Source organism: Mangifera indica, chromosome 15 (genome assembly GCF_011075055.1).
Source record: "Mangifera indica cultivar Alphonso chromosome 15, CATAS_Mindica_2.1, whole genome shotgun sequence".
Taxonomy (NCBI): Eukaryota; Viridiplantae; Streptophyta; class Magnoliopsida; order Sapindales; family Anacardiaceae; genus Mangifera; species Mangifera indica.
In genome coordinates, this window is record NC_058151.1 from 14,224,111 (window position 1) to 14,235,385 (window position 11,275).

Below are 11,275 nucleotides of genomic sequence, written 5' to 3' on the forward strand. Positions count from 1 at the left end.
CAATTAATGGCGTTATCAACTAACCCTGATGGACCAATCATTGTGTTATCAATAACATCGCCACTTTCTTTAGGAGCATCAATATCATTGACACAATTATAATCAATACCACTGTCATCATGAGCATGATATTCATTTTCTCCGCTAGAATGAAAATCATTTGTTGGTAAGTGCAACACCCCTTCCTAGAAGTACTATCCACTGAAGAAGAAATATTACGAATTAATATCCGGAGCGTCTATTTTTTTCTTTTAAAATATTTATAAAAAACACATCACTAAAAGTGTTTAGAAAGTATTTCAAGAAAATTGAAAATTTGGAAGTGAACAAAAGATATATATACTCATATGAAAACTCATCTGAAAACAGGGAATAATCATATACAACTGTACAATTATCTCAAAAAGGTCAAAAGTTGACAAGAGCATATCATTATATGTATGTAATATAAACCAGAGATAACCTACTCTAACTAGATCTATCTTCGCTGATCTGACCCTGTCTCGTAGCTACCTCGATCACCTGTACCTGTAATCAGGAAAGAAAAACAAGTGAGAGGGGGTAATCTATCTTCTTTACTATTCTAACTCACTCTCGAGACTTAACCTCATATCCTAACCTCTATAAGAGATTGATGGGGTAATCTAGTTTATTCTTTACTATTTGAGTTATACTTTGTCTCATCTGGTGTCTATTTGATACTTTCTGGAAGCTAACTATAGGGATTTGACACTTTCATAAGCTCGAGCTCTCTTTCTTTCTTTCACTATACCATTTCTAAATCTGAATTGAGCTATACTGCGAGTATGTTCTACTACGAGTTGACCCTACTGGGGGTCTATGTCCTACTACGGACGTGTTTTACTGCGGACGTGCCCTACTGTAGGTGGTGTAGTGTAAAATGCCCCCTCATAGTTTATAGCATGCATGCGGGTCTTATATCTTACTAATTTTGCTTCCATCTAAATTTATTCATAACTCACCAGACATTACTCTTGGGACGACCCCTAAATCTTAAGCCCCAAATTCCTTTTCTTGTTTTTCTTTCTTTTCTTGTTTTTTTCTTTTTCTCTCTTTTCTTTCCTTTCCTTTCTTTTCTTTCTTTTCTTTCTTTTCCTTTCAAAATCTATGAAATACTGTTCACAACCCTGTTCATTTGACAGGGTAGCCTCCTTTTTCATACAATTTTACAGTCCAAACAGTTTCTAATTCAGACAAGCTATATATCATTGAAAAAAGTATTCAAAGAGCTTTCCAACAAACTATAATAACACTCATAATTAATTAGATAAGACAATCAAAATGTGAGATGAAATCAGTGGCAAAAATTGTCTCTTCTGTTTATTTGATAAAACAGTTATTGTGGTTCATATAATATTTAACAGTCCAAATGATCTCTAATTCATACAAGCTATATATCATTGGAAAGATAATTCAAAAAGCTTTACAAAAAGATATAATAGCACTCATAAATCATTAGATAAGATAGTCAAAACATGAGATGAAATTAGTGGCAAATATTGTCTCCTCTATTTATTTGGTAAAACAGTTCTTGTGGTTCATACAATATTTAACAGTACAAATGATCTCTAATTCATACAAGATATATATCATTAGAAAGAAAATTCAAAGAGCTTTCCAGCAAGCTATAATAGCACTCATAATTCATTAGATAAGACAGTCAAAACATGGGATGTAATAAGTGGCAAAACTGGAAATATTATGCAACTTTCTGCCATGAACAAAATCACACACATAGATACTCCAAATGGCAAAACAACATTTCTCAACTTCAAAATTATCATTTATAACATGGAGCCAAGGAATCAAAAGCCTAAAACATGCAACATATCAAAGATGATACCCCTTACCTTATTTCAAACCAATTTTTTACAAGTTGGTTTCATTTTCCTTGTCTTGCTTCCTTTATCACCAAAATCACCTTAAATCAACACCAAAATATACTAACATATTCATATCACATGCATCCAATACATATATAAATATAGGTAAAGGGAAAAGGAAGAGATCTTTTGGTTACCAAGGCTTCCAAAGTGCTTCATTTTCTTTTCTTTCCTAACTTGTCTTCTAAAACTCCTTCAATTCCTTCATTTTTCTTCAAAAAAACAAAGAAAAAGCATGAAGAAGATTGGCTACTGGATGAGGCGGAGAAGAGAGAAAAGTCTTGAAGTTTCTTTTTGTTTCGTCTTTTTTCTTTCTCTTTATATAATTTTTATCTCCTTTTCTTTCTTTTTCTCTTTTTATTTATTTATTTATTTATGTATATCTATATATTTATATAGATATATAAAAAAAAATACACACACATATGCATGTGAATATATATATTTAAAATTGAAAATATCTTGAAATAAGGTCAAAAGACATAAATACCCCTAAAACGTACCTGAGGGTATTACAATAAGTCGCCCATTTGATAACATCCTTCAGTGGACCTTTTTCGTCATGTGCCCAATCTTGAGAAGGTGGTACGTGCTGTCGTTGACACCCAAATTAAATCCTAAATTCCTGTAACAAAAATGTAGTAAAGGAAAGTAGGGATCGATCCCTCGAAGAGCCTTGATTAGTACGTCGTTACAAATAATCGAAACAAAGAAATAAAAGGGGGGTTTTGAACTGAATGCAAATTATAATGGAAAACAATAAATAAAAATTCAGAAAAATAATCTAAAAGGAATAAATCGATTTAACAAACCTTGGTCTTCGGTCACATCCACCATTGGAACTACGATCGATCATCGAAACAAAATATCAAATTAATTAATTGAATATTCGTTGTGGTATTAAATTTACCTGTCATTCCTTACGATTAGTTAACCAAAAACATGTATTCCAATTAACCCTTATTGATTAATAATTCGGATACGATCTCGAATTTAATTAAACAATAGCATTACGAATTAGAAAGACCAACGAAGCAAGACAACACAAACGTACGACGTTGCATTTAATCTAGTTGATTATTTCCCTAGGATTTAAAGTTTCTGACGCAGCAAACGATAAACCTAGTTGCCACTTCGATTAGGTGGATTGAACAATTACGGATTCAGCACCTAAACTAGCAATAGATTATATTAATTGATAAACTAATTGCGCATCTTAGAAATCAACCAACACAATCATGAAATATAATTCAGAAAGATAACCAATACTCAAATAATTAAAAGATGCATTAAAGAACAAAAATAAATCTCACAATCATTGTAGTTCCATGGTTTCAGATCCCTTCAACCAAGATAAATTATTCAGCCACTGTAGACCATGTTTTCCTCTCTAATTCTCTAAGTACAATGGTTGATCTTCTCACATAAAAATAAGAGTATATATATTGCATTCCTACTAAAAATCTGGAAATTGAAAGTGAATCTTAATCTCCTAATCCAACCAAGCAAAGTGATACATATCTTCCCAAAAAGAAAGGAAAAGATATGTATTTTTAAAGTAAATCCTTCTTCCTAAAATATCCTTCCTTATCTAGCTCAATTAATCCTCTTTTCCAGCTGGTGATTATCCTTTTTCTAGGAAGCAAATCTTAATATTTTCTGGCCTCTTGCAGCTGATCTGGGCGTTCAGATCTGCTTTCCGAATTCTGCTCTCATCTTTCACGTGCCCACGCCTAGTCTGCATTACGGAAATTCCAGATTAATAGATCTGCTCCAGTTTTTCATCTTTTTGGCCCAACTTATTCCAAAATTGCTCAAAGCTTCCTAAAAGCAAAAAGATAAGTAATTCTATTAGATTGAATCAAATTTCCACACAACACAAGGGAATTATAAATCAAAATAGTAACAATTAATGGCCTTATCAAATTCCCCCACACTTATCTTTTGCTCGTCCTCGAGTAAAACAAAAACAAAAACAAAGCAAACACAAAAATGTTCCATCAATCTCTTTTCTCACGATACCAAAAAGTGTGCATACCTTAAGATTCAACCCAACCAAGATTCAAGCATCAACACACATCATTATCAAACTTTACAAGGAAGTATGCACAAAGACAAATCAAGATAATCGCATTCTAAAGCATGTATAAAGCTTTGGTGAATCATCCTCACGGTTATCACTCATATCACTCATGTGTTTAATGGTTCGGTGTTTCGCTCAAATTCTTCCAATGCAAACATTCTACCATAAGCTTGCTCATGCACCAAATCTCCACCACTTAGATTATATACATGCATAAATCAAAAGGACTTTATTTTGGGTTGTAATGGGGCTTTGGGTAAAGGTAAGGATCAATGGATACAAAAGGTTAAAACCATGAATATTAACAAAACATTTAAACATATAAGGGGAACAAAAATGTAAAGCTAAAGCCACCACATTCATCACATTTCTTTGCTACTTGCCATTGCTTTTCTCTTCTCTCTTTTTCAACTTCTTTTCTTTTTTTTTTTTTTTCTTTCTTTCTTCTCTTTTGCCTGTTTTTTTTTTTTCTGTTTTCTTTTTCAGCATTTTTTTTTTCTTCTTTTTTTTTTTTTTCTTGAATAACTAAGAGAATTGATAATAAAGCTAGCAACATAGGGCAGTAACAATAACAACATAAGGCACTAACTAAGAGAATTCAAGTCCCCTTTTTCCCCCACACTTAAATTTCTGAAGATAACAAATTCACCAAGCAACAAATTTAAGTTTAAATGCCTTGCTCATTTTCATGGTTGGGTGAGGATTTTTACTTGAAGGCTTGGGTTTGTAATATGGTTTTAGCACAAAGAATCAAGGGTTTTGTAAGGCTCAAGGGGCTAACTAGGGAAATTAAAATAGGTTGGCTTATTAAGCTAAAGGGTTCGAACAAGAATGCCTTTATCATTTTCATGCATGCATATTTCAATGTGGTCTCAAAACGGTTCAAAGCAAGTTCTAGAGATATATTCACATGGGAGAATATCACTCATCAAAGAAAATATAGATTGATATGAATGTTTCAATCTTTTTCGGCTCAAAACTCACAAGTTAAATAAATTCACCTTAACTTCAAACAAACTCTAGCACTCAATTATCAAAATTTGTTTAAGTGCATACCCCTAATTAATCTAACAAATCAGTGCACAATGCTCTCCTATTGAATCGGCTAAATTCCAAGGCATGCATACAAATTAATTCCTTCAAAGTGAGATTAATGGACTGTTTAGCTGACTAAAAACAGGGAAGGATACACTAGCTGCCAAAAAAAATCAAACTTTATCCAGCAAGAGAAGCAACATAGACAGAACGAAGCAGAAAAATTTGAGGCTTAACAGAATAAGCATATCACAAAGAAGACAGAACAAACAAAAAAAAAAAAACTGACAGAAAAATAAAACAAGTAGACAGAATAAACTAATAGCAGAACAGAAAGGTGACACATAAGAACAGAGCAGAGAAAAAATATAAATATAGGACTGAAAGACAGAAAACTGAAAGACAGAGCAGTAAGCAACAGAAAATAAAACACAAATACACCTCCCCCACACTTAAACCAAACATTGTCCTCAATGTTTAAACAAAACAGAATAATAATAAAAACTGAAATTTAAAAGAAAAAGGAAGGGGAAACTTCTCTGGTTTTGTGAAAAAAAAAGGAATTGGTCTTGTGCATCAATGAAGGTATTGAAACCGCCTAATTTGAGTTGTAAGCTACTGGAGATTTCCAATTGCTTCCCTTTTTGAGTGCACGAACGTGGACCCGAGCGGACTAAAGCCTTGGTGGTTGGTCGTGGCTGCGGTGACGGTGAAGGGGATGATGGTGAAGGAGTTACAGGTGCAGGAGACAGTGTAGACTGTGGAGTCCGATTGATCGGTGATTTGTCAGAATCGGACAACAGCTCTGGTGTGGATGGTCTCCGATGGCCAGATTTTGCTGCTCGATGACGCTGTGAACGGGTTCTGACCATGGTGTGGCAGAATGGAGGAAAGGGGGCTGCTAGGTTTTTGTTTTAGGTGGAGAGAAATATTTGAGGCATGGGTTTGTCGAATATGGTCTCTGGAAGCAAATAACCCAGCCCTTTTAATCACACAAATTCATATGGCCCCCCTTGAATTTAAGAAAATATCAAAGCAAAAATTTGACTTTTGACAGAAATGCATGACCCAGCTCCAGATTACCAAAATGCAGATTTCTCCCCTCATGAACACTTACAGAAGACTAATTGAGACTGGCAGGAGGAAGAAGACGATTGAACAGTAACCTGAAAATAAATTAAAATAAACCCAATAAAAAAATCATAAAATAAGTGCTAATTAATTATCTAAACATCCTAAAATCGAAATTTAAAACTAAAAATTGGAACACATAAACTGAAATTAAAGCAATTGTTTAGAAAATTAAAATTGAAGCATTAATCAAAATTAAGCTTAGGTTGCCTCCCAAGTAGCGCCTTTGTTTACAGTCGTCGGCTCGACGTAATGCCTTCGTCTATTCATCCGGGATCTTTCCACTCCACTTCTCTGATGTTTTCAGCTGGCACTCCTTTGTAAAACAGTTTGAGTCTATGGCCATTAACTTGAAATACTTTTGATGTCGCTAAGCTCTGAATCTCTAGCTTCTTCAGAATTTGCACCAGTTTCTCTTCTTGCTGCTCATTTAACTTGCTGGAAATGATCACTGGTAAGATTTTCCCGTCTCCAAGGTACACATATTTGAGGTGATTTGGAAGAGATTTCAGCTCCAGCTCTGGTGCCTGCAAAATAGAAGGTAACAATTTTTCATTAGGCACTGGCAGCTCAATATAAAATAAATTACCTGTATTTTTCAGCTCTCTGAACTCATTCATCTCTGTCCCTGCATTCTGCATATCTAAAATTAATTTGAATTCATCTCTTTCTTTCAAAATATTTTTATGGTTAGCCACCTTTAACTCATCATCACCATCAAGTATATCCTGCGCTAGAGAATCAATTAAATCAACTGAATACACAGGAAAATTCACATCAGAATTTTTCATAGCATCATAAATATTAAATTGGACAGCTTCACCATCAAACTCCATGGTCAGTGTGCCTTTGTGAACATCAATTTTCGTTTTAGCTGTTTTCAGAAAAGGTCTTCCTAGCAAAATAGGTGCAGATTGATCATTATTTTTCATATCAAGAACATAAAAATCAGCTGGAAAAATTAATTTATCATTAACCTGAACAAGAACATCTTCAATTAACCCCTTGGGATATATATTTGATTTATCGGCCAACTGAATAACTGTGCCAGTTGTTTCTAAAGGTCCAAGATTAAGAGCAGAATAAATAGAATATGACATTACATTAATAGATGCTCCTAAATCTAACATGGCTTTTTCAATTTTTGTTCCTCCTATGGTGCAAGGGATGCAAAACATACCTGGATCTTTGCACTTTTCAGGAAGATTTTTGCGAATTATGGCTGAAACATTTTCTCCTACCTTTATTTTTTCATACCTTTTGAGTTTTTGCTTTCTTTTCAATGTATACAACTCTTTCAAAAATTTAGCATAGCGAGGCACTTGTTTTATTGCATCAAATAGTGGAATATTGACTTCACACTCTCGAAAGGTCTCATATAAATCCGCATTACGTTCGTACTTCAGTTTTAAAGCTTCAGGAAAAGGAGGAACAGGTTTGTATTCGCTGAAAGAAGGATATTTACCCGTCGCTACCTTTTCGGAAGGATTATTTTCTACTGCCAATTCTTCTTTGTTTTTCGCTTGCTGTGTTGGTGCAGGTTGTGCTTTAATTGACATCTCCAGCTCCTTTCCACTCCTCAACATTATGGCACTAACATTCTCCTTTGGGTTAATCACAGTTTGTGACGGCAATTTGCTTGAATTTTGTGTTTCCAGCCTACTGATTGCAGTAGCCATCTGACTCATTTGATTTTCCAGATTTTGAATGCTGGCTCTGGTTTCCTGTTGAAATTTTATAGTGTTAGTAGCCAAACTTTTAACAATATCTTCAAGAGATGTACCTGAATCAGAATTTTGGATTGGTTGTTGTTGTCTAGGAACATAGGGCTGCTGATACGGCTGAAAATTATTCGAAGACTGATTCGTATTTGCATTCCCATAACGAAAATTAGGATGGTCTCTCCAACCGGAGTTGTAGGTATTTGAATAGGGATTATAATTATAATTTCGCTGCTGTTGTCCTAAAAATCCGCCCACTGCATTAGCATGTTCAGAGCAGTCCTCCTGAAGTGTTGGGCACATATCAGTGGGATGTCCTCCTACTGAACAGATTCCGCAAACTTTCGCTGCCTCTGTTTTTCCTACAGCCATTTGACGTACAAGAGTAGTTAGATCATCAAGTCGTCTTTCGAGAGAAGATACATTTACCTCATTGACGCGCCGAGACGAATGGTCTAATCTATTCCCAAATTGTTGTGAATTCGACGCCATATTTGCAATTAAATTTCGGGCTGCTTCAGGTGTTTTGTCAGCCAATGCTCCACCACTTGCCGCATCAATCATATTTCTCTCATTCGATAGAAGTCCTTCGTAGAAATATTGAATAAGCAGTTGGTCACTAATTTGGTGATGTGGACAGCTTGCACAAAGTTTTTTAAAGCGCTCCCAATATTCGTATAAAGATTCTCCAGTATGCTGCCGAATGCCACAAATTTCTTTCCTTATGCTGGCTGTTCTTGATGCTGGAAAAAATTTCTGCAGAAATAATCTTTTCATCTCATGCCAAGTAGTGATACTTCCAGCAGGTAGATAATACAACCAATCTTGCGCATCATCTTTCAAAGAAAACGGAAAAGCCCTTATCTTGATTTGTTCTTCGGTTACTCCATTCGGTTTCATTCCGGTGCACACTACATGAAATTCTTTTAAATGTTTATGAGGATCTTCACCTGCAGAGCCACGAAAAATAGGTAAAAGATGAATTAGTCCAGATTTTAATTCGAAGGTAGTATTAACATCTAAATTCGGAAAAGTAATGCAGTGTGGTTGTTGATTTAAATCTGGAGCAGCAAGCTCTCTTAAAGTCTGATTTTCAGCCATGTTTTCCTCTGTTTCGTGAACTGTTTTGTGTGCGTGCAGTTTCCTTTTCGCTTCTTTTCTCAGCCCTTTTGCAGTCTTTTCAATTTCTGGATCAAACTATAAACTAGCTTGTTTCAAAGATCGCGTAACGAACATACAAATTAAAAACTCCCCGGCAACGGCGCCAAAATTTGGTACGTGCTGTCGTTGACACCCAAATTAAATCCTAAATTCCTGTAACAAAAATGTAGTAAAGGAAAGTAGGGATCGATCCCTCGAAGAGCCTTGATTAGTACGTCGTTACAAATAATCGAAATAAAGAAATAAAAGGGGGGTTTTGAACTGAATGCAAATTATAATGGAAAACAATAAATAAAAATTCAGAAAAATAATCTAAAAGGAATAAATCGATTTAACAAACCTTGGTCTTCGGTCACATCCACCATTGGAACTACGATCGATCATCGAAACAAAATATCAAATTAATTAATTGAATATTCGTTGTGGTATTAAATTTACCTGTCATTCCTTACGATTAGTTAACCAAAAACATGTATTCCAATTAACCCTTATTGATTAATAATTCGGATACGATCTCGAATTTAATTAAACAATAGCATTACGAATTAGAAAGACCAACGAAGCAAGACAACACAAACGTACGACGTTGCATTTAATCTAGTTGATTATTTCCCTAGGATTTAAAGTTTCTGACGCAGCAAACGATAAACCTAGTTGCCACTTCGATTAGGTGGATTGAACAATTACGGATTCAGCACCTAAACTAGCAATAGATTATATTAATTGATAAACTAATTGCGCATCTTAGAAATCAACCAACACAATCATGAAATATAATTCAGAAAGATAACCAATACTCAAATAATTAAAAGATGCATTAAAGAACAAAAATAAATCTCACAATCATTGTAGTTCCATGGTTTCAGATCCCTTCAACCAAGATAAATTATTCAGCCACTGTAGACCATGTTTTCCTCTCTAATTCTCTAAGTACAATGGTTGATCTTCTCACATAAAAATAAGAGTATATATATTGCATTCCTACTAAAAATCTGGAAATTGAAAGTGAATCTTAATCTCCTAATCCAACCAAGCAAAGTGATACATATCTTCCCAAAAAGAAAGGAAAAGATATGTATTTTTAAAGTAAATCCTTCTTCCTAAAATATCCTTCCTTATCTAGCTCAATTAATCCTCTTTTCCAGCTGGTGATTATCCTTTTTCTAGGAAGCAAATCTTAATATTTTCTGGCCTCTTGCAGCTGATCTGGGCGTTCAGATCTGCTTTCCGGATTCTGCTCTCATCTTTCACGTGCCCACGCCTAGTCTGCATTACGGAAATTCCAGATTAATAGATCTGCTCCAGTTTTTCATCTTTTTGGCCCAACTTATTCCAAAATTGCTCAAAGCTTCCTAAAAGCAAAAAGATAAGTAATTCTATTAGATTGAATCAAATTTCCACACAACACAAGGGAATTATAAATCAAAATAGTAACAATTAATGGCCTTATCAGAAGGATTCCAACTAACACTAACCTCAATATCATCACGATCAAAGTTTATATTTATTCTACTTCTTTTTGATGTACTTTCTCGTTACGTATAGATATTATATCCGAAGTCAATCAGTGGATGGGAAATGGTTTTGTTGAACCGTCCGGTGAATCCTTTATTCTGTTTCTGGATGTTGTTGTTCATTGTTAGCTTGTACTTCTTTTATATGTTGTTGCTCAATTTGGTTTGCCACCACTTTAAGAAATACAAAAGACTTTCTCTGTGACCTAGACAACTTCATCATCATCTGAATATCATAATCATCTTTTAATAAATATGACAAATCACTAAATTCTATTAGATTTGACATATAAACTTTTATCTAAAAAGAACTTGTATCAATATTTAAACGAGAAGATACTACTTCTACAAATCTATTGTAATTGATTTTTCTACTTACCAAAACTAACGATTAAACTACACCAATATATTTTAAATCATTATTGCTTTCTTTGTGCCATTGCCCTCCAAATCCAAGCATGAATATCATCTCTATCAAAATTTTCAAGTAATTTAACCAGTTGAAAGATCAATTGAAACAAGTGAAATGAGACAAAGATGAATTGAAGAAAGTGAAATAATGAAAGTGAAATAAAGAATGAAAAGGTGAAACTGTGTTGACGGAGTAAATATATTCATTTGCCTTCAAGCTAACAATGCAATTCATTAATTACTCAAATCAATTTTTTTTTTTTTAAATATGTTTATGTGATGTAATTGATTATAAATAATCAATTTTTCAAATAT

General features: G+C 34.1%; 1 non-coding gene across 1 annotated transcript; it reads left to right on the forward strand.

Moving 5' to 3' along the window:
- Positions 1–8,496: 8,496 nt before the first annotated feature.
- Positions 8,497–8,603, forward strand: LOC123198436. The gene has a single exon (XR_006498019.1). It is a non-coding gene; the product is annotated as a small nucleolar RNA R71 (small nucleolar RNA).
- The last annotated feature ends 2,672 nt before the right edge of the window (positions 8,604–11,275 follow it).